The sequence below is a fragment of the Tamandua tetradactyla genome, chromosome Y (assembly GCF_023851605.1).
Source record: "Tamandua tetradactyla isolate mTamTet1 chromosome Y, mTamTet1.pri, whole genome shotgun sequence".
Lineage (NCBI taxonomy): Eukaryota > Metazoa > Chordata > Mammalia > Pilosa > Myrmecophagidae > Tamandua > Tamandua tetradactyla.
Window position 1 is genome coordinate 8,741,882 of NC_135354.1, and position 25,155 is coordinate 8,767,036.

The 25,155-nt window shown below is 36.9% G+C and overlaps 1 pseudogene; it reads right to left on the reverse strand.

The window, feature by feature from the left end:
- Positions 1-18,421: 18,421 nt before the first annotated feature.
- Positions 18,422-18,820, reverse strand: LOC143672497 (diphosphoinositol polyphosphate phosphohydrolase 2 pseudogene; annotated as a pseudogene).
- Between the last annotated feature and the right edge of the window lie 6,335 nt (positions 18,821-25,155).

Below are 25,155 nucleotides of genomic sequence, written 5' to 3' on the forward strand. Positions count from 1 at the left end.
TGAATAGGAGCTAAACTCATGGCCAGTTTCCAAATTCCTGTTTATTGAAGATTTAAGTTAACAAAAGGAGATGGGGTTGCCATTCCCATTCTGAGTCATAGGACTTTACCTGTAGTATTGGTATAAATCTCATAGAATAATCATTCAGACTAAACAAAGGTAACCTAACAGAATACCTTGAGTCAGAACTACAATCCCGAACTGCACACCCTGTTGGGGATCAACCTGCCACAGGAACCATCAATGAGCACTGACCCCCATTTGGTATGGCACCTTTCTCACAGAATACTTTCTAACTCAGGTGTACATGAATCCCTATATAAAGGCAGCCCATCAAGAACAAGCCCAGAAACCAATCTTTCTTTATCCTGCTCTGCCAAAGGCACAGCAAAGAAGCAATTTTTAAAATCTATCATAATAAATCTGTTCTTAGAAATTACAACTGGTGTGGGCAAGCCAGGCTGCAATGACTCCATAGGCTGAACCACAGTATCAACTTTTATCAAATCAGTCAACATTATCCATTTTCCTGACCTTCCTCCTGCAATAAATATTGGAGAATTCCAAGAACCACAAGACTCCTCTAAACGTCCTGCTCCAAACTGTTCCCAAATCAACCGAGTCAGAGCCTCAAACCTCTCTACAGATAAGGGCCACTGCTCAACCCAAAAAGGCCCGCCTGTAGTGGATGTCCCTGGAGCATCTCCTCACTTTATGCTTTAAGAGTTCCCTTATTAGGTCCCTGTTTGGGCATCAATTGCCGAGTCCGGCTCAAGCAACTGTTGAAACAGGGTAAGAAGTGGTAGTGGGAGATTGAGAAGAAACACACCTTAGAGTTTAAGACAAAGCATGAGCCAGGTAGTTCATTGCCTGACTGAACACAATAACCAAATAGAAACAGGAATATTTTCCCCATCTTATATTCACTGCAAAGCCTTCATAATGAATTTCCATTACTTAAGATTTAAAACATTATGGCCTAAGGCTGAAACCAACAACAATGTTTTTGAATGAGATCAAATAAGCTTACTAATTCAGATGTTTTAACAGGCACCCCAGTAGCTTTAACACACACACATACTCCTCCAGCCGCCTATTATGATTACCCGTTACCCTGATGATCCAAGGAAAATGCTTACTTTACCAATATGACTCGAGTCCTCTTCTATTGGCTAGACACACGTGCCTCTAATGAGACTTTTCCTTGGTTCCTTAATATTGATTTGGAGTCTTCTTCTTCGAGCCCCACGTTTGGGCACCAAGTGTTGCTTCCTGTAGAAACGGAGCTCGAAGGATATTAAGGAATGATGAGAAATAAAGAAAGGAAGAAAGAAAGAAAGAAAGACACAGACGGGCTCAGGGGGTCTGAAGCTTGAGTTTACTTCAGACAGACTTCAGACAACTTTATTCTCAACCAGGTCCTTATTATATACCACAGGATGTCAATAGATATGCATGCATTTCCTGAGGGAGCAAGATTTTTATCTCACAGTGTTCTTCTTCATACTTAACATAACTGTTTGGGGTAAACCTTCTCTTCCTCCCAGACTGCTCTACATAACAATCACCACAGTTTACTGCTGCCATCCCGAGGCCAGCATCTTGCAACAAATTCTGTAGGTCTTGCTTTAAACTCTTGGCTTCTACTGTATCTTTCCTTGGATGCCTTAGATCACACATTTCTATAGACTTGTTCTAATTGGGACATTTTCTTGGCCTTAAAACTGTAAACTAGAAACTTATTGCATTCCCATTTTAAAAAGCCATTCCATTTCTTGTATGTTGCATTCCAGCAGCTAGCACACTAGAACATAGAGATACATAGAAGCTAGAGAAGGGTGAACCATTAGCTAATGAGGTTGAACTCCAATGTAAGGGAATAGATAAGAGCAAAGGTGATCTAGTGGGTCTAGAAGTAATATTACCATATTGAAGATGAAAAAGATTGAAAGTGGTTGAATAGACCTACATGTCCCATTGACTCACACTAGAAATATGAGTGAGTTCTCATAAGAATTACTTCAAAGATATGCTTCTTGTATAGAGTATTCAGATCCAGGGCACAAGCAGAAAACTGCTATTGCATGCTATGAACCATGTTCAAAAAGAAACCATCAGTAGTACTACAACAACAGCAGAAGTAAATACTGGAGTGAGGGAGAAGAGTTACAAGGAGGTTTAGATTTCCTATTTGGTGAGGGTGTATTTATTGGTTTTCTGACTCTTGGGAACAATGAAATTATCTAAAATTGGGAAGGTTGATGGACTGTGAACTTTGGGCCCTCTATTTGATGCCTGATGAATGCAGGTGGCTGAAGGATGCACTGATAAAGAAGTAGATTGGTGAACTATGATGTACACTTACAAATCAAGTGCTTCAAAAAGGAACAATGTTGTGAGGTATGCAATGATATGAATGAGCATGTGGGATATTTGGTGAGACAAAATAAGCCAGAAGCAATAAAAAACAACAATGATATGGTCATCCTCAGAAAATGCCTTTATGAAAACAGGGGCTTAAATTGTAAGCTTTTAGACCAGACATGTTAAGTCTGGAGTGGTGATTATTATTTCTGGATTTTGAGAGACTGAATTATACATATATATTCTCTGACATTTAGAGATACGAACAAAACTGAACAGGTTGGGGTTAAAGTAATTTAGAACATAGGGGCAAGGAAGACAGTGTCTATATTTTAGAACCACACATACTCTTTGAGACCAATGGAACAAGATTTATTTGATGCAACTGAACTTTTTCTGTAGTAAATAATCTAATTCAACCTATCTGTATAGCTCATTTGAAAAATTGAAACACTGGAAGCACAGAATAAGAGAGAGGTCTTTTAATCCTGTACAGATTATAATACCTGGAAACATCCAAGAGTATATTAAACAGATGATCAAAAGGTATTGGCAAAGTCCCCGAAGGAGGGAAGAAAGACTATGAAACTATTAAACCTTACCATCAGAAAATCCCCTGATACTGTGTCAAGCCCTAGAGATACCCAAATCAATTGGCCATACCCTTGATCATGAAGCTAATTCTTGTGAAATTTATATAGGTAGTGGAGAAACTTAGACCACCGTTAGGCATACCTAAGAGTTACTTTGGGAGCACCTCTGTTGTTTTTCAGATGTGGCCTCAATCTCTCTAAGCACAACTCTGCACGTGAAATAATTGTCTTCCCCTCTGTGTGGGGCATGACACACAGGGATGAAAGTATCCTTGGTGACATGGGAGAGGACTCCCAGGGATGAATCCAGATCTGGCACCTTGGAATCAACAATTACATGCTGACCAAATGGAGGAAAAGAAGCATAATTAATAAAGTATCAGTGGCAGAGAGATTTCAAATACAGTCGAGAGGACACATTATTCTGCAAGCTTCAGGTAGACTTTGCTACCTGTCATAACCTGCCAACTTCCAACCAGGACCATTTAAGACAATCCTAAAGAAAATTTAGTGCAAAATATAAGATTCCACGAGGTTTCCAGGCACTAGAGTAACTTTCCAGAAATGTATAACCTCCATAGGTCCAGATAAGTCCTGAAACCTTGCCCAGCCTCTCCAGAATATCAGATAGTTCCATTTCCATACCCATATTAGTGACAGATCCTTCCAATAGCAAAAATTTAGAATTACCATAGCCCAAACAATTCCAAAGAGAGGTGTGGAAAGATGAAAGGTGATGTGGAATTATACATAGAAGATAGGGCTTAACATATGAATATGAATGCTGAATCATTAAATTGATATCTCTTTTAGTCTCTAGTATTTTAGAGCAACTAGAAGTAAAAAACCTAAAATTGTGAAATTGTAGCCCACGTCAAAGTCTGAAATATATTCTACAACTAATTGTGGCACTGTGATTTGAAATTTGTAGCTTTTTTGTATATGCTATTTTTCACAAGAAAGGAATGAAAAAAGTCGATTGTGATGATAAAAAAATTTAAGCCCTTTTTTTTACCCTTATCTTCTGTAAGAAAGTATTACCTTGGTGACACCTTAATTTTACAAATTTTCTAACCTCAAAACCGTGAGCCAATAAATTTATCATGTTTAAAGCAACCCATTGCATAGCATTTGCTTTAGCAACCTGGAAATTAAACACAGAGTTTAGAAAATGCTTAAGAAGAAATCTGTCTATGAAACATATGGGGTGCAAGTCAAGGTTTCATTTTGGAAATGTGCCCCTGCTTAATTCTTTAACTCAAATTATAATATAAAGTATTATGGTTTATAGTTTTGGGTTGATTACCCAACTAGTTCTACCAGCCTCAATACTGAATCACTTGCAAATCAGTTTTAATATTAATCCAACCTTCTCTAGAAGGATTTTCTTTATGTGTAAACCAAACCTATACCAAAAAATTTCTTAATTTTCCTTAAACACAATTTTTATATTATCTCTTTCTAGGGGAAAGAATGAAAATATATAACCTTTCATTTCTAATATTCCAGATACTGTTCTAAACACTTCAGGTGCAATAACTTTAATTAAAAATAGAAGCACTCCTAAGAGGCAGGTGTAAGTAATACTTCTAGTTTGTAGAGGAGGGAAATGTGGTACAGAAGGGTTACAGTACAGAGAATAAGTGAACAATGGAAATGAATGTGATTCCCTCCAATCTGTCCTAAAGTCTAGAAGAGCACATTATTCAGTTTCTTGGGAGAGGTGAAAAAGCCTAAAGGTAATCTTTCTTAGAGCACATATAACAGGAGAAATATTAAAGACACAGAAATTTTCTGGAAAATAACTGTAAACAGAGTAAATTATAGGCAAGCCTTGAAAATATTGTGTGTTCAGTTCCAGACCACCACACTAAAGTAGATATCACAATAAAGTGAGTCACATGAATTTTACAGTTTCCCAATACATATAAATATATATTTATACTACTACAATGTAATAAATTAAGTGTGTGAAAGCTTTATGTCAAAAATGAAATAGTTACACACCTTAATCTAAAAACACTTTACTTCTAAAACATGTTAACCATCTTCTGAACCTTCAGTAAATCATTATCTCTTTCCTCACAGAAGGTATTGCATTGATGTTGATAAATGCTGATTACTGAGGGTGGTAATTGCTGAAGTTTGGGGTGTTTGTGGAAATTTCTTACAAAAAAATAGCAAAGATGCTTTTTGAATTGATTGACTTCTTTTCACAAAAGATTTCTCCGTTACAAGTAATGCCATTTGATAGCTTTTTACCCACAGTAGAACATCTTTCAAAATTGGAGCCAATCTCTCAAACTCTACCATTGATTCATAAAATAAGTCTATTCAATATTCTAAATCTTTTGTAGTCATTTCAGCAATGTCCATAACATATTCATTTGGAGTAGAATCCATCTCAAGAGACTACCTTCCTTGCTCATCCATAAGAAGGAACACCTCATTCATGTACAGTTTATCATGAGGTTGCAGCAATGAATTCTCATTTTTGGACTCCCTTATTAATTTCAGCTCTCTTCCTATTTCCACCGTATATTTACTCACTTCCTTTGCTAGAGTCTTGAACACTTGAGAGTCATTTAAGAGGGTTGGAATCAACTTCTTCCAAACTCCTGTTAATGTTGATATTTTTACTACTTCTCATGAATCATGAAGGTTCTTAATGGTTTCTAGAATATAAGCTCATTCCAGAAAGTTTTCAATTTAATTTGCCCAAAATATCAGGGATATCACTATAGCTTTATTGAATGTGTTTTTAAATAATAACACTTGAAAATCAAAACGACTTCTTGATCCATGGGTTTCAGAATGGATATTATGTTAGCAGGCATGAAAGCCACATTAACATTATTGTATATCTCAGAAAAAGCTTTTGCACGATATGCTGCCTTGTCAATGAGCAGTAACATTTTGAAGGGATTTTTTTATGAGCAGTGATTCTCAACAAGGGGCTTAAAATCTTCAGTAAACCATGTTTTAAACAGATGTTCTGTCCTCCAGCTTTGTTGTTCTATTTATAGAGCAAATACAGAATAGAGTCTTATGGACCCTATGACTATTAGAATGGTAAGTGAGCATTAGCTTCAACTTAAATTCATCAGCTGCATTATCTCCTAAAAAAAAGAGTCAGCTTCTCTTTGTAGCCTTGGATCCAATCATTGACTTCTCCTCTCTAGCTATGAAAGACTTTGAAGTCACCTCCTTCCAATATAAGGCTGCTTCAACTGCATTGAATATATATTGTTTTACATAGCCACCTTCATCAATTGTCTTGGCTAGATCTTCTGGATTATTTACTGTAGTTTTCACATCAGCACTAACTGCTACACCCCACATTTTTATGTTATGGGGAAATCTTCTTTCCTTAAATCTCATGAACTAATCTTTATGAGCTTCAAACTTTTCTTCTGAAGCCTCTACACCTTTCCCAACCTTCATATAATGAAGGCAAGCTAAGGCCTTGCTCCACATTAGTCTTTGGCTTCAGGGAATCTTGGGCACTAAACACTATTTTAGTGGTTTTGATACCTTTATATATATATATAATCTCATAATGAGTTAATATAAAGATAATATATATATATTATCTCATAATGAGTGTGTGCAAAAAATATTGTTTTCTAATTATAATATTGGGCTAATGGAAGAAAACAGCAACATAATTTTCATACATAGCTCTACAAGCTAAAATAGGCAAATAAAAATACCCTATTATTTTATATATGATTTTTCTAAAACTTTGTATCAGCAACATGACTGTTCCACTTTTATATCGCATGGACTAAAGGAAGAAAATAGCAGCATAATTTTCACACATAGCTCTACAAACTAAAACAGGCAAATAAAAATACTCTATTACTTTATATATGAGTTTTCTAAAACTTTATATCGGTAATATGGCTGTTTCACTTTTCTATGCACTGGACCAGGAATTTCAACATCCTCCAAGAACTCTTACTCTGTATTCACAACTTAGCCAATTGCTTTGTTCAAGAGATCTATTTTATAGCTTATCCTGGCTTTTGACATATTTTCCACACTAAGTTAATCCTTTATAGCTCTTGATGTAAAGGGAAAGACATACAACTGTTCCTTTCACTTGAAACCTTAGTGGCCATCATAGGATAATGTCTGGCCTAATTTTAATATTATTGTATCTCAGTGATTAAGGAAGTCCTGAGGAGGAGTAAGGAGAAGTGTGAATTCCTGGCTGAAGAAGACAGAGCACACACAACATTTATTGATTAATTTCACCATCATTATGGGCATGATTCTTTGATTCCAAAAGCAATTATAGTAGCAATATCAAACATAGATGAACATAGACCAGCATAACAGATATAATAACAATGAAAATATTTGGAATATTGTTAAAATTACCAAAATGTGACAGAGAGCTACAAATTAAGCAGATGCCATTCAGCACTGGAACAACAGTGCTGAAAATTTGCTTGATGCAAGGTTTGCACACACTATCAGTTTGTAAAAAATGCAATATCTGTGAAGTACAAGTACCATAAAAAAGTGTATTAAAGTGAGTTATGTCTTTACAGATAGCATGATCTTTGAAAGGGTAAAGAAGCAATGAAAATAATCTTCGTAGGAATAAAAAGTCAAATATATATTTTTGAGACAACAAATTAAGTTGGATTTGAACAAGAAGAGTTCAGAATTGAAAAGAGAAAAGTGCAAAATATTACAGAAATAAACTTGGGATCAGAAAATGATTAATTTTAATTAAAACCACCCATGCATGAACTTATTAGGTTTAGAAAATCCTGTAATATGAACTTCAAAAACCAAAAGAAAAATGATCTTGAAGGAGCTAATAGAAATGTTTGCTGTGAAAAATTTGTTGAAATATGGTTTATAAATATCTGCAATAATTTTAAAGCATTCGTTTAAAAACAAGAAGTGACATTGTATTATTGGGTAAAATATTGGTTCTGAATATTAAATCATTTTAATGTAGAAAAATAACTATTTAATCCTGATCTTCTATCCAGAAGATAGATTAAAGATCAAATGACTAATGTGTGTTAATGGTCAAATGATATTAATCAAATGTTTTAAGTGGAAGGAAAGGAGAGGGAATTGTCCTGACATTTTTTCTTGAAGTCATAGAAAGATGAATAGATTTGAAATACTTAGATATAAATAAAGTCACCATATTTTATTGTAATGATGATTTCATAATACAGATGCTTAATATTAAAGAGGTGCAGGTTAGTAATTAATTTGCAAACTTATAAATTCTAATGTTTCAGGTGTAATTAATTTTTGTTACATTTTCTTGTTTTATAGCCTAAAATTGATAAACAAATGGTAATAAAAGCATAGTAGTTAGAAATATGGAAGTAAATTCTAGAATAAAAAGATAAAAATTATTAAAAGTGATTATTTCAGGAGAAAAGAATTGGGGATTGCAAAGGGGTAGGGCAGGAAACTTCTTTTTTCTTTAAAAGTTTTTAGTACTATTTTATTTCATAAACTATTTTGATGTGTGATACTGATTAAAGAAACTGAATATAATTATAAAAGTTAATTTAAATAAAGTTAGAAAGAGAAGGAACCAGGCTACCACAACAAGAAATTAAGTTCAGTATCTGTAAATGTAACCACAGAAGATGATTACTGTTAATCTTAGTAATAAAATGAAATGCAGATTGTATATTACTCAGAAAATATGGTGTGAACAGCTATTATTCAGAAGCAGTATTCAGGTCCTAAATATATTTGTTTTGTGTTTGTATATATATATATACTATTAGCTATTAAATTCAAACACACTGTGTAAAAATGTGTGCTTGCCAGAATGCAATACATCCAAAATGGAATGACTTTTAAAAAGGGAATTTAATAAGTTATGAGTTTACAGTTCTATGGTTGAGAAAAATATCCAAACTGAGGCATCAACAAGAGGCTACCTTCACTGAAGAAAGGCTGATACCATCTGGAACACCTCTGTCAGCTAGGAAGGCAGGTGGCTGGCATCTGCTGGTCTCTTGCTCCTAGGCTCTATTTCTTTCGGCCTGATTCCTGTGTGGGTTCCTCATTTGGCATTTCTGGACCTTCACTTACCTCCTGTGAAACATAATTCTGGCTTCTTGCCTTGTTAGTATATCATGGGAATGCACCTGGCAACATCTGCTGGGCTCTGCATCTCCAAATGTCTGGGGTGCATGTTGGCTCTGAAACATCTGTTCTTCATGTCTCTGCATCTGCTCTGAGACTTCTTCAAAATGTTTCCCCTTTTAAAGGACTCCAGTAAACTAATCAAGACCTACCTTGACTGGGAAGAGTCACATCTCCATTGAATCAAAAAGCCAGACCCACAATTGGACATGTCACATCTCCATTGAAATAATCTAATCAAAATTTTCCACCCTTAGTGTTATATTAGTGAGATTATATAACATTTGAATCTTCTTTTCTTGAATATTTTGCTCAACATAATATCTTCAAGTCTCACTGAGGCATAACTTCATCCCTTTCTGCAGCTGCACGATATTCATCATATCTCTATCTCTATCTCTGTCTATGTCTGTCATGTCTATATATCTATATATCACAATTCACCCTCCACTGCATCAGTTGATGTATACTTGGTCTACCTTCATCTATTGGCAATTGTGAATTATGTCACAATAAACATTAGTGTGCAAACGTCTATGCATTTCCCTGCTTTTAGTTCTTTTGAGTATAAATTTTGTACCTGGATTGCAGGATACTATGACGACACTGAGCCAACATTGGCTACTGGGAGGAGGTCAATCTGGAGTTGTCAGTGCAGAATTGAGATAATCAAAGGGACTAAATGTCACTCAGTCCATTTTCTGACTCCAGAGGAAGGTAAGTATTTGTAGGTCTTTGATTTCAGGCATAATCTGCTGTTTCAGGTAGAGCCCTGTGCCTTGAAGTATCACTTTTTGGGATCAGATAGCCATGAGCTGAGTGTGGAAATCTGCTTGATCCATGGCATGAACAGGGATGCATTCCAGATTTAATTGAGAGTCAGTAAGAGATGCCTCAAACCAGCAATGGATATATATATTGCATTCCTGAGGAAACACAGTAGCCAAATTTCCACAATCACTGACAAATGCAGAACTGAACAATTGTGAAATTTTCAAGTCAAGGTGCATCAAGAAGGAGATTTACACATTAAATTTCCTGCAGCATTTTATTCTAGACCATGTCCCTGCATTTGCTAACAGGTTAATAAAGACCTTGTCCAGCTGAAGACTCTGGGTTCACTCATCTGTTCGATGTTTCTCTACCACCTGTTGATATAATCATGATGACTCTGTCTGAAGTAGATGACTTCCTCAGCCTGAAGCTCATAAAATTCTTTCGGTAGATGGGCTCATTCATTCAGAAGACAACCATCTTCAGAAGCTAGAGAAGCTCAGTATGAGAGCAAGTTGGCAATAATCAAGAATTTTCTCATCCAGAAGGGTTGGATTCACTGCAGCATTTAGAATTAAATATTCCTCCTACTACTTAAGACTTCCCTGTACTTCTTACATCTGTGCCATTTATCTCTAGGTGCAGACATTCCAAACTCTCAAGCACCTAAGTGTCTATATCCCAGGCCAGGAGAGAGAGGATGCCATAACTCCTCTGCAGAAAGTCAGCTTCTATACTGCACAGTCACTTGTAATTCCATGCCAAAGTTGTCCACCGCCTAGTGGGAAAGATATCATAACTCAGACATATTCATAACTCAGACCCTCTATTCCCCACCCTGACAGGGACACCCAGTGTCATTTTCATTCTTCCTCTTCCCACTATCCAGTTATACACTTAAGATTCCTACTTTCAGAAGCAATTTGAGTCTTGATATTATATAACATATCTTATACTGTAGTCAGAGCATGTAGTTTTATTTTTCATCTTTTTTTATTTTTTACTTTGTATTGCTATATATTATACATTCACATACCATGCAGTCATCCAAAGTGTACAATAAATGGTTCATAATATCATCATCATCATAAAGCTGTGTATTTATCATCAAAATTGACTTTCTTCTTTTTTGTGAACAATATTGTATACACAAAAAACATAAATTTTAAAGTACATCAAAACATAATTGTAGAACAGACTTCAGAGTTTTGCATGAGTTACAATTCTAAAATTTTAGGTTTTTTACTTGTAGCTGCTCTAAGTTACTGGAGACTAAATGAAATATTAATTTGATTCAGCAATCATACACATTTTTAAAACTCTGTCTTCTCTGTATAACTCCACCATCATCTTTGATCTTTCTCCCAATCTTTAGAGGTGTTTGGATTATGCTCATTCTAAAATTTTTTATGTTGGAAGGGGATAATAATAATATGGGATGTGGAGTGGAACTAAGTATTGTTCTGGAGAGGTTTGCTGCTCTTCATTTCAGGACTTTTCTGGTCAAGGGACCCATTTGGAGGTTGAAAGTTTCTGGAAAGTTACCCTACTGCTTGTAACCTTCATAAACTCATTTAATGCCCTAGGTGTGCTTTAGAATTGGCAGCAGTGGTTTGGTTGGGATTTGGCAAGATATGATAGGTAGCAGTGTTTAACTGGAGCTTGCATATGATTGACCTCCAGAGTAGCCTCTCTACTCTATTTCAACTCTCTCAGCCACTGATGCTATATTTGTTACACTTCTTTTTTCCCTTTTCATCAAAATGACGTTCTTTATTCCATGATGCTGGGGACAGGCTCATCCCTGGGAGTCATGTCCCATGCCACTAGGGAGAATTTCATCCATGGATGTCATGTCTCACATAGAGGGAGGGCAGTGATTTCACTTGCAGAGTTGGGCTTAGAGAGAGGTCACATCAAAGCAACAAAAGAGGTCCTCTGGAAGTAACTCTTAGACATACCTATAAGTAGGCTAAACTTCTCCCCTACATACATAAACTTCAAAAGAGTAAGCCTCAAGACCAAGGACATGACCTATAGATTTGGATGTTCCTAATATTAGATATAGTACCAGAATTTTCCCACATGGTAAAGTTTAATAGTTACATATTTTTTCTACCATCCCTCAAGGGACTCTGCCAATACTTTTTGACTCTCTGCTTAATGTTTTCTGAGATGTATCTAGACATTGTATTAATATCTACAAGATTAAAGGCGCTCATCTTATTCTGGGCATTCTCTATTTTGATTGAATGATCTATCCAGAGAAGTGGAGTTAGATTATGTCCTACAGAAAGTTTAGGCTATGTACAAAATAAATCTCTGTTGCTTTGACCTCAAAGAGTAGGTGAAGTTCTATAATATAATGTCTCCCTTACCCCTGTATTCTGAGTTAATTTAGTCCCAACCTGATTGGTTTTGTTCCTATATCTAACTACCAGGTTATACATACATAAAACATGCTCTCAAACTCCAGAAAAAGCAATTACTAGCCCAGAATAAATGTGACTGCTGTAAGAGCTCAAGTCTAAGCCCCTGTTTCCTTATAAGTATTTTCTGCATGAGAATATTTGGTCTTTTGTTTCTGGCTTATTTTGCCTCACCAAACGTCCCACAGGCTCAATCACAATGCTGCATGCCTCAAAAATTCATTCCTTTTTATACCAGCACAATATTTGATCATATCTATACACCATCATTCACCAGTATACTTATCAATCAGTGCATCCTGCAGTCCTCTCCATTCATTGGGCATCATGTGTAACATGCAAAGTCAACAGTCCATCAAAAACTCTCAATTTTAAACAATTTCATTGTTCCCAGGAGAAAGATAACCACTAAACACACCCTCACCAATTATAAAACCCAAATGGTCCCTTAATATTTGTCCCTCACCCCATTATTTACCCCAGGTATTGCTGTGGTACTTTTGATGTTTTCCTATAAAACATAGCCCATAACATGCAAAAGCAGTTTTCCTTCTATACCCCAAACTTACACACTCTTTGTGCAAGATACATACCTTTGTAGTAGTTCATGCAAGAACTTGTTTATATTTGTAATGTTAATCAGTGGGACAAATGGGACTGTACAATCCCTTTCAATCATGTTAACCATCAGTAAGGTGATATTACTTATAGACCCACTAGTGAATTGCCTTCACTTCTATATATTCCCTTACATTTAATTTCAACTGCATTAGCTAACCTCCACCCATCTCTTGTTTCCATATATCTCTGGATCCCCTAAATTCTGTATTATAAGCTTCTGATTTAAACTTTATTCTGGTTATAAAAGTGGAATCATACAATATCAATCATTTTGTGTCTGGTTTATTTTCCTCAGCATTGTGTCATCAGAACTAATTCATTTTGTCACTTGCTTCATTTCATGATGCTGCAGCATAATATTCCATCATAGGTATATAGCGCATTTTGTTAATTCACTCATGTGTTGATGGGCACTTGGATGGTTTCCATCTTTTGATGATTGTGAATAAATGCTGCTATGAACACTGTTGGGCAAATGTCTGTTTGTGTCCCTGCTTTCAGGTCTTCTAGGTATATATCAAGAAGTGGTATTGCCAAGTAATAGGACAACTCGATATTTAATATTTTTTCTCCTTCTTTTTTAATACATGGGCAAACACCAGGAATCTAACACGGGTCCTCTGGCATGGCAGGCAAGCGTTCTTGCCTGCTGAGACACGGTGACCTGCCTGATATTTAATATCTTAAGGAAACATCGAACGCTCTTTTACAGTGTCTGTACCATTATACATTCATACGAGCAGTGCATAAGTGTCCTAATTTCTCGACATACTCTCCAGCATTTGTAATTTCCTGTTTGTTTAATAGCAGCCATTCTAATAGGTGTGAAGTGGTATCTCACTGTAGTCTTGGTCTGCAATTCCTTTATAGCTAATGAAAATGAGCATGGCTTCTTATGCTTTTTACTCATCTGTGTTTGCTCTTCAGAAAGAAATGCTTATTCATATATTTAGCTCATTTTATAATTGGGTTGTTGGTTCTTTTGTTTTTGAGTTACTATCTTTTCTTTTGTTTCTTGTGCTTTGGGTGTAAAGTTTAGGATGCTACTTTCTATTAATAGTTCTTAAATATATTTCCTTATATTTTCATGGTACTGGTTCTTACATTTAAGTGTTTGATATACTTTGATTTAATTTTTGCATAGCATGAAAGTTAAAAATCCTCTTTCATTCTTTTGGCTATTGATATCCAGTTCTCTCATGTCGTTTATTGACAAGAGTTCAGTGGATTAGGGGGCCTTTCTTCAGATCAGATGACCATGGGTTTGGTGGTCAATTTCTGAGCTCACAATTCAATTCCATTGGTTAATACTTCTATCTTTGTGCTAGCACCATGCTGTTTTTACCACTGTGACTTCATAATAAGTTTTGAAATCATAAAGTGTTATCCTTCCAATTTATTGTTTTTTTAAGAATACTTTTATCTATTCAGGGTCTCTTTCTCTTCCGGATGAATTTGGTAATTAAGTTTTCAAAGTCATCAAAAATCGGGCTGTTGGAATTTTGGTTTCTACTGCATTGAATCTGTTGATCAATTTGGGTAGAACTGTCATCTTAACAACTTTTAACCTTCTTATCCATAAGCAAAGAATGTTTTTCCAGCTGTATATATCTTCTTTGATTTCTTTTAACAGTATTGTGTAGTTTTCTGTGTCCAATTCACTTACATCCCTAGTTAAGTTCATTCTTAGATAGTTGATTCTATTAATTGCTATTTTGAGTTAAATACTTTCTTTGATTGATTCCTCAATTAGGTCATTGCTTATATAGGAACATTACTTATTTTTGCACATTATCATAATATACCACCAGCTTGCTGAATTTAAATATTATCTCAAGTAATTTTGATGTAGAATTCTCAGGATTTTCCAAATATAGCATCATGTCATCTGCAAATAATGAAAGTTTTACTCCTTCTTTTTCAACTTGAATGGCTTATGTTTCTTTTTCCTGCCTAATTTCTCTGGTTGCAACTTCTAGTACAATGTTAAAAAATAGTGGTGACAGAAAGTATCTTTGTTTCATTCAAAATCTTAGGGAAAACTTTTCAGACTCTTTCAAATGAGTACAATGTTGGTTATGTTCTTGACATATACACCTTTTACCATATGAAGGAAGTTACCTTCGATTCTTTTTTTTCATTTTTATTCAACATTTTCAAATGTAAAAAAAAGGTCAAATATTCTTGCACCAATTATCTCAAATGATACCATGGAAAGTAATCCAAAGTGTGTATAACAATCATTTGCCCCACCTCAATGTTGCTGTTTTATATAGTGTGTAATCAACAGAAAACTGAATGGCATGTGCTTGGTGGAAAATGTCACCTGTTTACAAAACATGCAGGACAGTTTCTACATCTCATGCCTGGAAGTCTTAATTTACAAAAACTTTTTTATTTGGGGGGAGGCGCAAGCGATTGAACAGTTTAGCTGCCCAATTTTATTCAACTGCCACACAAAAAGCACTAATGACAGTCCCAACACTGCAAACTCTGGAGGGCTGAGATAGCAGACATTATTAACTGTGGTAGGTTCAACTGTTTAGCTTGAAAATGTTGGCTTTTTCTCTTAGGAGAAATAAATTTCCTTAGGGTCTTTCCTCTAAATTTGCTAGATTCCAGAAGAATCCTCCACAATTTACAGTGTGATTACTGAAATGTATTCTGTTGCTTTATATAAATAGAAGACCTTGGAACATTGCTAGTTGCATAGACTAAAAAAGATGATTGTTTGCTAAATGGCACTGAAGAAAATCCTGACCCAAGTGGCATTATTTAGTCTAAATGTTTCTGATCAAAGAAAATTATACAACATTTATTTGCTAACTTTTAAAGAGATGGTTGATATCAATTCTGTACATATTTTACATGTCAAATACATAGTTCAAGAGTTCATAAAATAAGATCATGCATTATTACCTCTAAGAATATCATATATAAGAGAAATCTTCCCCAAAGACTTGTAACAGCATTTCAAGTAAAAGCAGTCTTGTATACAAAAACAATCCAGTTTCTCTGCCGTGTTAAGAATATAATTTAAAGAATTTTAAGAGATGCTAAAAATAGAAAAAACAAAAAACAAAAAATACCTAGCCCATTGAAGATTGATACAAAGTATCAACTGTGGAATTTTAAATGCTTCCTTTTGAAAAAACATCCAGAATACACAGCCTCTGTAAAAAGAAAAATACAAAATTCTAGATGATCATATTTGATCACACTACATAATTTAGAATGAAATTTCATGAATTTCCAATGGAATTGAATTACTAAAAATAGAAAAAACAAAAAGCAAAAAAACCTATCCCATTGAAATTTCATTTAGAATTATGTCATTGGTTATTTTCTACTTTACCCATTCCCTTGACAGCATTAATTTTTGAACTAAGGTTTATATTTTAGTTCAGCTGCATTTATGGCACAAGCTCTTATCTCAAAACATGGCACCAACTTTCGTTAAGTGTAACAGCACTCTATTTTTTTAGTAGCAATTTTTTAAAGGTTAACAATTTTTGGAACAAAATATTCTAACTCTAATTTATACTCACAGGTAAAATTTTTACAAAGGGCTTAAGTCTCCACTGAATGATCTTTCCTTTTCCCCCATCTTATATCTTAAAAGTTTTTTTTCTCCCATTTGATTGTGACCTGATGGGGAAAGTGCAAGAATTTCAGGAAAGATACCTAGTGTGTTAGACATGGTTTTCTGGATTTTGAGTGATTACAAAGGGAAGTGTAAGACAAAATAATTCTTAGTTCAGGATGTTACAGTACCCCCAAATTAATTGTATAATAGACAGTACCTACTGATAATCTATAAAAGATGAGGCATTCTAAGGTATCCTAACAATGTAAGTCTGAACAGTGAACAAGAAAGCCATTTTACTCAATTGTGGTGCACCATCACTGCCTGGACATTTAAGGTTAGACTCCAATCCTGTGGCCATTAGCAAACAGGGAAATTTAACTGAAGAGATGTCACTACACTCAAGAATAAAATGTGCTTCAGAAGCCATTTACTGTGACAGAAATATGGTTCCTAGGTTTACTGTGTAGAGACACCAATCACTGAGGGAGCTGGTCACTGAGCATGTTAAATCAAATTCAATGAATACAGTTTTCATGAAATTTATTTACTGCATGCAATTTGTTAACAATATCACCCTGAAAATCACTAGCTCCGTAGTTATACTTTGTGTTGAACTACTGTGGAGTTATAGGGGATATAGTTGTATCAGGTAGCTATTGATACCATATCAGTTATGAAAATTAAGACAAATCAGCTGACATTCCTGAAAAGAACAAATTAAATCCTTTGTCAAAACAGTTATTGTACAACACAGAAGTAGCTCAAATCTGGAATTATCAATTAAGATTGTGATCCTATGAAACAAATTTTGGAATGGACGTATAATTTTTTCAATACTGTTCTAGTTTACTAGCTGCCAGAATGCAATATACCAGAAATGGAATAGCTTTTTACAAGGGGAATTTAATGAGTTGTTAGTTTACAGTTCTAAGGCTGAGAAAATGTCCCAATTAAAGCAAGTTTATAGAAATGTCCTATCAAAGGCACCCAGGGAAAGATACCTTGGTTCAAGAAGGGCAATGAAGTTCAAGGTTTCTCTCTCAAGTGAGACGGCACATGGTGAACACAGTCAGGACTTCTCTCTTGGATGGAAGGGCACATGGCAAATACGACATCATCTGCTAGCTTTCTCTCCTGGCTTCCAGTTTCAGGAAGCTCCCCAGGAGGCATTTTCCTTCTTCATCTCCAAAGGTCACTAGCTGGTGGACTCTCTGCTTCATGGTGCTGCAGCATTCTCTGCTCTCTCTGAATCTCTTTCTCCAAAATGTTTCCTGTTTTATAAGATGTCAGAAAACCAATCAAGACACACTCACATGGGTGGAGACATGTCATCCCCTAATCCAGTTTAACAACCCTTATTGACTAAATCACATCAACCAGGGAGATGATCTCGTTACAGTTTCAAATGTACAGTATTGAATAGGGATTATTCTACCTTTAAGAAATGAGATTTATATCAAAACATGGCTTTTCTTAGGGGGCATACATCCGTCCAAACCAGCACAAATACCAATAAGTATCTTGCCACAGAAGGAGTTGAGTGCATTAATGCTGTGGAAATGAGAAGATAATTTAGGGGGGAAATATATCCACAAGTAAGTTAAGCTGACAAAATAAACCACATTGAATCAAATGGACAAGAAAAAGTTAGAAAAAGCTGTAAAAAAATGACAACCCAAAATAACGTGGGATGGGGTGGATGGGCCATAGTTAAGACATCTAAAAAATTCCTCGTGGCTTTGGTTTATTAAAATATTTTTACACTTAAAAAAATGAAAACATCTGAAAAACATGAAAATTGTTTGAAAATCCTGTACGGCAAGTTCAGACAGTTTGCAAGTGTCATTCAGATGTTTGCCAAGGAAAATGAAGAAGCCTCTCTCTCCATAAACTGGCATATGGTGGTCAAGTTATTCCCAATTCCATCTATTACTGAATGGCAATCCAGAGGTCTGTGAAGCAGTTACAAACAAGACATTAATATCTGGAAGGGAAGAAACAGTGGAATTTCCACTGGTTGGGGGAAAACCCAGCTTCAATTTTTCCAGATACTTTGTATGTACAGGTTTATGAGACTGGAGAACTTTGATTGCATCTTCTACTTTGAACCACTCTCTCTTCCTTCCTATATTAACAGAATCTTCCCAATCTTCTAATATATCAGTGACTGTAAGAACATAAACATATGTTCTGTGTTTTTGGTCTTGGTTCTCAAATATGCCCAAGAGTCTGCCTAATTTTCCTTTGACTCCACCCTCTTCATACACCTCCCTCCTGGAAGCACTGCAAGCCTCCTCCTCTGGCTCCATCCCTCTTCTCAGGACAATTAACTAGTCTGGATACTGACTGCTGCTCACCAGCTGCACCTCATCCTCCTGCTCACTCTGGAAGAACAGGCATGCCACCCAGTTCTTGAAGCCTTCATGGTCATAGGTTCACCTCTGGTTTGGCTTGAACTTTGTCCTTGAGGCAGCATCTTGCTGCTGCCCCAGTCACTGCTGCATGGGCCCAGCTACTGCCACGCCACCGGGGAGTGGGGGCTAGGATGAGTCAGGGCACAGGAGTGTGCAAGGGGAGGAGTGGCAATGTCGGGCTGCCCCCGGTGCAGGGACCACTTCAACGCTGGGCAGGACACAAGTGTCCATCACTGGAGCCCAGGGGCCGAGGTGGGGGTGCTGCCTCTGCCCAGATTTCAGCCACTCTCCAAGGAGCCCACTGCCCACACACAGCTGCCTGCCACCACCACCGCTGCCATCCAAGAAAGCAAGGAGTGAGGCTCACATTGGGTGGGGACAGTTGCTGGAACTCAAGCCAAGTAGCAGCCATGTTGCACCCTACCTTTGATTCTTATCTTTTGAAATCATATCAGAAGAGGATGTTGGATATTGTCAAATGTTTTTTCAGCTTCAGTTGAGATGATCATGTGACTTTTCCCTTTTAATTTGTTAATGTGCATTCATGTTATACATCCCACTTGATCATGGTATATAACTATTTTAATGTTTTTTTGGATTGGATTTGCTGGAAAATTTTGCATATATGTTCATTAGGGAGATTGGATTGAAGTTTTCCTTTCTTATGGAAACTTCACCCAGTTTTGGTATTAAAGTGATGTTTGTATCATAAAATGAGTTAGGTAATATTCCTGATGTCTGATTTCAATCTTGCTTTTGTGATTGGTTTATTGAGATCATCTATTTATTCTTGAATCAGTGTAGCTTGTTAGTGTGTGTGTACTAGTTAACGTTCTCAAGAGAAACAGAACCAGCAGGGGTTATCTACAGATATGAGATTTATAAAAGTATCTCATGCAACTGTTGGGATTTAAGTGTCCAAAATCTGTAGGGCAGGATATAAGCAAGCAGCTCCAATGATGGAGCTCAATGAACTCTCAGGAGAGGCTGGCTGGCTGAAGCAAATATGGGATCATCTCTTCTGAATCCTCCTTAAAAGCCTACCAGTGATTAGATTAAGCATGATTCATTGCAGAAGATAATCCCCTTAGCTGACTGCAGATACAATCAACTATGGATGCAAGCAACATGCTCATTCATGGTATTGTCCATGAAATGTCCTCATAGCAATAGATTGGCCAATGCTTGCTTGAATAGACAACTCGACATTATCATCTGTCCAACTTGACACATGAACCTAACCATCACAGTTGACCTCTTATCAAATTGGCATTATACACATCACCTTAAACCATATGTAATCTCTAAATAGAAAACAATAACAGACATATTTTTTCCCAGGTCAAACAATTCTCAACTGCCCTGTATACAACTGGAAACACACTAAATCTCTCCAGAATAGTGTGTAAGTCTTGGGTAATATTCACTCTTAATCCTTGGATCTTACAATTTAAATACACTAATGAACAAAACAACTTATGTTATATGATAAGGAGATAAAATACAGAGAAAAACGAAGATACTTGCTTTATGTATTGATACATAGATACTAACTACAAAGCAAGGAAGACTAGTCATACCATTATAGGCCTCACTTCTGTAACTGATCACATGGTTGTAGTTCACATTTATCACTATCTTCTTCCACTACCCATATCATGCTCCCTTTATCCTCAACAAGCACTTCAGCTGGACATGGCTCTTTGTCTGATGGAGTAACCCAACTCTTCATTCTTGAAGTTATTGAGACATTGGTAATCATTGCTATCTCTTCTGGAAGAATAACTACTTCTTCAGAAACTAAAACCTGTAGACCAGCAGAGCTCAAGTTTGCAGGATGCAAAAATTTTCCTGGTGGATCACTGGGGTAATAGTAAGAAGTGCAACTCTCTTACCCACCCCTTGATTCCTGGACCATGAATCCTGACCATGGGAAAAACAGCACCATATATTGGGTGCTGGTACAGAGCATACACATCCTCCTGTTGAACACTGCTACAACCCTGCAAGATATTGTTGCCTAGGTTTAACCATAATTGAGTTTTCAAAAGGTAATTCCATGGTCTATCAACCTAACTGCCTCTGGATGATGGGAACAAAGTACAACCAGAGAATTCCATGAGCATGTACCCATTGTTTCACTTTATTTGCTGTGAAGTGATATCATTGTTCACAAGCAATGTTATGTGGAATATCATGCTGGCAGTTAAAGCATTTCTTAAGTCCACAAATGATAGTTTTGGCAGAAGAACTGCATGCAGGGAAAGCAAACCCATATCCAGTAGATACATCTATTCCAGTTAGAACAAATAATTGCCCTTCTATGTTGGACATAGTCCAATGTAATCAACCTGCCCCCATATAGCCAGCTGATCACCTCACAGAATGGTGCTATATTAGGGGCTGAGTTTGGGTCTCCTCTGCAGGCGTATTAGGCACTCAGAAGCAGCTGTAGCCAGGTCAGCCTTGGTGACTGGAAGTCAATGTGGCAGAGCTCATGAATAACTACCATCCCTACCACCATGACCACTTAATTCATGGGCCCATTAGGCAATGATGGAAATGGCTGGGGAAGATGTTGGCTGGTATCCACAGGATGGGTTATCTTATATATTTGATTATTAAAACTTTACTCTGCTGAAATAATCTGTGGTGAGCATTCAGATGTGACACAAGTATTTTCATGTTCTATGTCCACTCAGAAAGGTGATCCACACACTTCTTCCCAAGACCTCTTTGTCATCAATCTTCCAATCATGTTCCTTCAAAGACCCTGACCATACAGTGAAAGCCTTAGCAACAGCTCATGAGTCAGTACACAAAAACACCTCTGGCCAATTCTCCTTCTAAGCAAAATAAACAACCAGGTGTATCGCTCAAAGTTCTGTTCACTTTCAGCCAGTACCTGCATACTGTGCAGAATTATCTGTAAATCAGGTCTGAGTTTTGTCTTCCTCAGCTAATTGACTGTAAGGAACTCCCCAAGAAGATATAACTCTGGTCTTGGAAAGAGATGTATGTGAGAGAAGAGCAGATGAAGGGCCTTTAGTCCACTTCCTCATGTAACTTACTGTGCCTTCAGGACCTGTTCTGGCACTACCATTTCCATTTTATGAAGTAGTGCTCCTGTGCATGCCTGAACTTATGGTTTGGTGGGTCAGACAATACCCAGTCCATGATTGGCAACTCTGGTCTCATGGTAACTTGATGCCACATTTTTAATTGTTCAGTCTCTACTAAAGTCCATTAGCAGGCCAACAGCTATTTATCAAAAGGAGAGACATCATCTGCAGTGCATAGTATGGCTTTGTCTACAATTATAAGTGTCTACATTGTAATTCTGCTATGGAAACCTGTCACAGACTCTCGATGACATCTTTGCTTGCCACTAACACTTACAGAACCATTGGATCTGCCGGATCATATTGTCCAAGTGGGAGAGCAGCTTGCAGGGCTGTCTGGAGCTGTCCCAGAGACTCCTCTTGTCCAGGTTCCCACACAAAACTAGCTGCCTTTCAGGTCACTCTGTCTATGGATTAGAACAACACACCTTAATTTAGGAATATGTTGTCACCAAAATCCAAAGAGGCCAAGTAGGCATTGCAACTCTTTTTTTGTTGTTGCAAGAGGGGTCAGATGCAACAACTTATCCTTCACCTTAGGAGGAATATCTCAATATGCCCTACACTACTGGATACCTAGAAAATTCATAAGGTGGATATACCCTGTATTTCTTTTGGATTTATCTCCCATCCTCTGGCATGCAAATCCCTTACCAATTAGTCTAGAGTAGTTACTTCTTCTTGCTCACTAGAGCAAGCCTATATGATATCACCAATATAATGAGGGTGATGTCTTGTGTGAGGGAGGAATTATCAAATTCTGTTGGGAGAAGATTGTCACTTATGGTTGGAGAGTTGATATACCGCTGAGGTAGGACAGTGAAAGTACATTGCTGACCTTGCAAGCTGAAACGAAACTGTTTCTGGTAGTCTCTACTAACAGCTATTGAGAGAAATTTGCTAGATCAATAGCAACATACCAGGTACCAAGGAATGTGTTGATTTGCTGAAGCAATGATATCACATCTGGAAGAGCAACTGCAATTACAGTCACCATCTAATTGAATTTGTGATAATCCACTCTCATTCTCCATAACCCATTTGTTTTCTGCACCAGCCAAATAGGAGAGTGTAATGGTTATATGTTGACAATCACCATCCTTGCATCTTTCAAGTCCTTAAGACTAGCACTAACCTCTACTATCCCTCCAGGAATCCAGTATTGCTTCTGATTTACTGTTTTGTTATGCAGTTCCTTTCCTTCTTGGCCTTTCCTACTATAGCAGCTCTTACTCTATGAGTCAGAGAGTCAATGTGGAGATTCTTCCAGGTGCTTTGTATGTCTATTACAATTATGCTTTATGGAAATTGAGAAATAACTACACAGTTGGTCCAGGGACTATTGGATCCACTGTCAGATGGACATGAGCTACAACTCTATTTATCACATGACTTACACAAGCCCCTACTCTGACAAGTGGACCAGAGTGATATTTTGGGCCCCTGGAATTAATGTCACTTCTGAACCAGTGTCTAGCACTTCCTGATATTTCTGATCACTTCTTTTTCCCCAGGGCACGGTTACCCTGATAAAACACCAGAATCCTCCTTGGGGAGGGTTGGTAGGAAGATTAACAGTATAAATTTGTGGCAGTATAACAGAGTACTTCTGCAAAGGAACCTGGCCTTCCCTTCATTCAAGGGAATGAAAACTGTGTCTGTTTAGAAATTGTTTAAGAAGCAAGACCATTTCTTTTTGTAACTCTAGTTAAATTTCTTCTCAGTTGACATAGAACCCTTCTACTTATACAGCTCAAACAAGAATAGAGTAGACTATTCATCTATTGTACTTCTATGTACACCATGATCTATGTCGAGTACCAGAAGTCTCTGTAAGTCAGATTATTTTGACTCTTGTTCTGAGACTGCTGTTCATGAAGATACCCATGCCTATCTTGTATTTGGTGATTAAGTGCTGCCACATAACTTCTGCCATCTCAGGATCTGATCATCCCCATTGTGTTTAAGGATGCCAGCTCAAGGATAGCAGTTCCCACAGTTACCTGATATACAAGGAAGGGCAGCTATAGAACTCTTCAGGGATGATGGACCTAGTCCCACAAATTTATTTCTCACAGTTCTGGTAAAATGTGTGCCCTCTGGATATTTCTGGATTGTATGAGCAGACCATCCATGATAAATCCACCCTAACATTCCAATCTCCTTCAGCCTCTGAATCCACTCGTCTACATAAAACCCAGGAAATTCTGGCATTTCAATCTCAAGAAATGTCCACTTTTTGATCCATATGTCAGCCAACCGCCCAAACAAACTGTTACTTCCCTTTATAATCCTTCAAGCTATACCTCTGAATGCAGAGTCTCTGCTTAGTGGACCCATATCAATAAATTCAGCCTAATCCAGCGTTATGTTTCTTCCACCATTATCTCACACATACAATTCATTCCAACATATATTAACCTGATTTCTGTCTATACAAATTGGAAAACTCATGCAGTTGGAGTATAGTTTATCTCCTCATGGGTACCACTTTGTACCTCAACTTTTGGGACCCGCTCTGACATTAGTTATATAAGTATGAAATAAAACAGGGATGGTGGAGGTGGGTCATGACAAGAATTAGAAGTGTCTTCCAAGCCAATTACCTCAAGGCATTCCTTTGCAGTTTCATCTGATGTGACAGAATTAATCACTCCAGATGAGGAGCAAGAGCTATTTCCACATGGCAGGTAGTTACATTTCTTGGAGAGACTGAATGGTTACTCTCTTCATGAGGAGGTTTTATGGCTCATTCATCAGGACTGACTGGATGTCCAGAAGCCATTTCCCCAGGGCAGGTTGGAGTTGGAGCTACAATGTCTTCAGGGCAGATCATTACAAGTATATCTGGAAAAGACTCAGCACAATATACGGTTTCAATTTCTACACAGCCATCATTATGAATCTATAGGTTGCCATTTCATTTTTAAGGATCCCATTCCTTCACAATCAATGCCCTCACTTTAACAGCAGATACCTTGAAATGTTGAGATTTCTGTTTACATTGTAAAGCTCCTACAGTAACAATCTGATTTTCAGAAATCTCAAGTCTGTAGCTACAAGTAATATTTTCCTTGAGGGCACTCATAGAAACATTCACATTTTCAT